General features: G+C 44.9%; 1 protein-coding gene across 7 annotated transcripts in view; it reads left to right on the top strand.

Moving 5' to 3' along the window:
* The window catches only part of TSC22D3 (TSC22 domain family member 3), a 63,231-nt gene that overhangs the window by 44,607 nt on the left and 14,049 nt on the right, over positions 1-4,575 (top strand). The window lies entirely within an intron of this gene.

Genomic DNA, 4,575 nt, shown 5'->3' with positions numbered 1-4,575 from the left:
GGGGGGGGATCTAAGTGCAATGCCCAGCTAGATACTGCCTGGAGTTTTGGAATCAGACACCAAAGGTTCACAATTGGCCTCTCCCTCTTACTAACAGGGTGACCCTAGACAACTCATTTAACTTCTCTGAGCCTCAGTTTATTAATCTTAAAAATGGACCTACTGGTAATGATAACATGATACCAAACTCCTACTCTCAGCTATGTAACTGTTGATGAGGTTCAAACTGCTAATGGATATAATGCTCTTGGCAAAGTGCCTGCTCAGTAATCAGTACATGGGAGCTACTGATATTATTGTTATTGGGACCAGATGTGGCTTTGAGATCTCCCAGTGATAGGTCAAGACCAAACAGCAGTCCATCCCAGCACTCTTGTTGCATCAAGGTTTTCATTATGTCAGGTTTGCTTAAAGCAAGGCCCACCTGCAGGGCATTCCCTGCGCTGGTGACTCATGGGAGGGGTGCATGCCACCCACCTATTTTAAGCTGTTCTACATTTTCTTCTCTCTGACATGGACATGTTTACACAGTGGAGGGCAGTCCCAGTCAAAACAAGATGAAAATACACTGCTGGCTGGGAGCCCTAGGCTAACTGGTTTCAGGTCCTCTCCCAGCTGTCAGTGCCTTACAATAGGGCCATGGAGATGGTGGGGGACTGCCCATCCCTACTCTCCAGGCTTTTTTCATTGGCCCAGCTCTGCCTGGTGGCAGGCAATTGGCCATCACCTGGTCAAGCTACAGTTGGGTTTCAGGGCACCAAAGTTTTAGAAGGGTAAGAAGGAGGAGTGCTGAGGAGCAAGGGCTGTCCTGGCCAGCCCTCTTGTGTGACTATTGTGCCTGCCGCTGGAGCTGCCTGATGCACAGGCAGAGGAGAACTGCCAACAGAGAGTGGCGGAAAATGGCCAAAGCAAGCTCTCCCAGCAACAACTCCCCTCTTAAAAAAGAAAAGAAAAGAAAAGAAAAGAAAAGAAAAGAAAAGAAAAGAAAAGAAAGAAAGAAAGAAAGAAAGAAAGAAAGAAAGAAAAGAAAAGAAAAGAAAAGAAAAGAAAAGAAAAGAAAAGAAAAGAAAAGAAAAGAAAGAAGTGAAAAGGAAAAAAAAATTACCCTGTGGAAGAAGAACCTAACAACCATTTATCAGAGTCTTCAGGACAATCAAAGTCTCACCTATGCCAACTTATAAATGAATAAGTAGAACTTGAGGAGGAGCTGCCTATTTGGTGAAGGAGCAAATTAGATCCCCTGGACACTCAGGCATTTTGGTTTCTTGACAAAGTCCAGGAATATTTTGGCACATTTGCTTGTTTCCTAAAACATAAGACTACCAGTTAGCAATTGCAAGGCCCCGCCCCAGACAGCACTCCACCAGTCTCTATTAAGTCAGCCTGTTACTTCTCCCAGAAGCCTCCCCCACCCCAACCCCTATGTGGGCCACACTGAACAAGGTCATCATGTTAATTCCCTGAGAAAAAGGAAACAGTTCCCCTTTCAAGAAAGACTTTTCATTTTAACAGGGGTCTTCAAGACTTCAAACCCAAGGGTGACATTAAAGGTGAGAATGTCCTTTATCTTGGTTATCATCATCAGTATTTTTGTCAGGACAGCTTTTTTTGTCCCCATGTCCCCCATCGTTCCAGTTATATGGCTGTCACTTGCCCAGAATCAGGCTTGCTGGCCCAAAATCCCTCTTTGATGTTACTGCCAGCTGAGACTGGACTGCCCTGCTCCTGGGCTTCATCACCCTCAACTGTTCCTCGTGGGTGTTCTGTTCTCAAGTGACCCAGCCCCTCCAGCTAAAGGTGGAAACTAAACCAGAGTCTTAATGTTACTAGGGAACCAGGAGCATGCACATGTGTGGGCACACACACACACACACACATGAATTATCTCTTTTATTGAAGAAGTTGTGCCTTGATCCCAGGTCATTGGTGGCCACTTATTCAGTTAAATTGTGTCTGGGTCAGATTTCCCAAGTGTGTTTGATTTTCACTGGTCTTTTGTGTTTTTAAATGCAGAGGTGCTCTCAAACAATAACTGTCCCCAAATAAAAGTGTTAACACAAAGCAAAGTCATGAATTTGCCTATAGTTCTTCCCCAAAGGGACTATTAGCAAAGTTCTAACACATCAAAAAATCTTTATTTATTTATTTATTTATTTATTTATTTATTTATTAAGCATGCATTTACCACATTGGGACTGTTTGCCAGGCACTGGTCCAAACCCTAGAGGTAAGGTGGTGAAGAAGTTAAGCCCCTGCCCTTAGAGAGCTTATATTCTAGTCTAGGAAGCCCATTGATGCTCAAGAGCTTGTGTGCTTCCTCCTTTCAGTCGTGGTCTTATCTTACTGTGCCTCTGGTACTACTTGAAAGATTAGAGGTCCTGCTGGTCACAGACTGTTTGTGCCATTGCAAAGGCTCTCCAAACCAAAACCTAATGCATGTCATGGGTCCAAAGTTCAAAGGAGGATTGCTAAGACTTTCAAGAGACTAAATTTAAATGATTCCATTTTAACATCAATCCCTCAAAGCACCCCTCCCCATAAGCAGTATCAATAACTTGTGAAACCATGGAAATTACAAATGGAACTGGACAGAAAGTTAGCAATGCTAGACTTTGAAACAGCACTGATAGGGCTGCTCATTTGGTGAGCCACTTTGCCAGCAGTGTTTGGGGACCAAGGGACCCTTCTTCATCATGGAGCATATAATGTTCATTCAGCCCTCTTGTTTTCCAAAAACTTAGCTATGCTGTCTACATGATGTCTACCAAGTGTGGAAACATAAGTAAATATATATATATCACTAGTGGTCCAGTGCATGAAATTTGTGCACATTAAAAGGGGATTAATTAGAGGAAATAATTTAATATTGCTATTTGCCCTTTCTTTATAAGTGTCAGAGATGAAAGAAAATTAGTAAAATGTATATTAAAACCTTCCTCCTGTCAGAGTCTGGCGCTCACCACGGGACCCAGAGTCAAGTCCCAGCCCACCCACATGTGCCTCAAAATTGCGTGAGACCCAAACCCGGCTGCCCCTCCACCCACTGGGCTAGATCCAGACCTGACCAGTCCCACCCTTGTCAAGCCCCACTGGGCAGGGGATGTAGCCTTAGGTCCCTTGGCCTGGCACCAGGATGGGGGGAAGGCATGGCCTGAGGTCCCCCAGCCCAGATGGGGGGGGTTGACTTGAGGTCCCCTGTCAAGCCCCGCCAGGTGGTGGACATGGCCTGAGATACCCTGTCAAGCCCCGCCAAGTGGTGGAGGAGGGTGCAGCCTCAGGTCCCCCATCAAGCCTCGCTGGGCGTGAGGTGTAGCCTGAGTTCCCCTGACCCAGCACTGGGGGTGAACCTTGAGGTCCCCTGTCAAGCCCCACCAGGCAGGGGGGCACAGCCTCAGATCCCCTGGCCTGGTGCCAGGGTGGGGTGCGCAGCCCGAAGTCCCCTGTCAAGCCCCACCTGGTGGGGGGGCGTGGCCTGAGGTCCCCTGTCAAGCCCCACTGGGCTGGGGAGGGCATAGCCTCAGGTGCCTGCTGATTGCTTGTTAAGGCTCCATATGGGAACTTGGCTCAGCTGTGGGTGCAGCCATCTTTGTGACAGAGTGATGGTCAATTAGCATATTCCCTCTTTATTATTATAGATAAAATTGTCAAGAATGTTATCAGTCTGCAAAAATATTATATCTCTATTTCTAGATGTGTGAGTGTCCATAAACAAATATACTCATATACCTTGTATGATGCATATGTTGAGAAGGGAAGCATCATTCCCATTTCATAAATGAGGAGTTGGCAGCTTAGGAGGTTTATAAGCCTTCTAAGTATCCCCAAGTTGGTCAATGTGGAAAAAGAACATATTTTCTTTCCACTTGACCAAGTTCAATTATTTATTTGTGGGGTTTTTTTAAATATTTTTTTTTATTTGTTTCAGAGAGGAAGGAGAGGGAGAGAGAGATAGAAACATTAATGGTGAGAGAGAATCATTGATTGGCTGCCTCCTGCACAACCCCGACTGGGGATCAAGCTTGCCATCTGGGCATATGCCCTTGACCAGAATCAAACCCAGGACCCTTCAGTCTGCAGGCTGATGCTCTGTCCACTGAGCCAGATCAGCTAGTGCTTGACCAAGTTCATTTAGAAAGGGTGCTAAAACTGAATTTCTCAGGGAGTAAATCACCCTGATATATGCACTAAGGGAGTCCCTCTCAATTCTTATCTTTACATGTATACCTCAGTGCCAGACCACCACAATAAAGTAAATATCACAATAAAGCAAGTCACATTTTTTTTTCGGTCCTCAGTGCATTAAAGGTGAGAATATCCTTTATCTTGGTTATCATCATCAGTATTTTTGTCAGGACAGCTTTTTTGTCCCCATGTCCCCATCGTTCCAGTTATATGGCTGTCACTTGCCCATATAAAAAAGTTATGTTTATACTATACTGTAGCCATTAAGTGTAGAAGAGCATTATGTCTAAAACAACAATGTATGCACCTTAGTTAAAAATACTTTATTTCTAAAAATACTAATCATCATCTGAGCCTGTTGGTAAATGGTGCCAACAGACTTGCTCGATGCAG

Source organism: Pipistrellus kuhlii, unplaced genomic scaffold (genome assembly GCF_014108245.1).
Source record: "Pipistrellus kuhlii isolate mPipKuh1 unplaced genomic scaffold, mPipKuh1.p scaffold_m20_p_33, whole genome shotgun sequence".
Lineage (NCBI taxonomy): Eukaryota > Metazoa > Chordata > Mammalia > Chiroptera > Vespertilionidae > Pipistrellus > Pipistrellus kuhlii.
The sequence above is the reverse complement of the archived record's forward strand: the minus strand, read 5'-3'. Positions and strand labels throughout refer to the sequence as shown.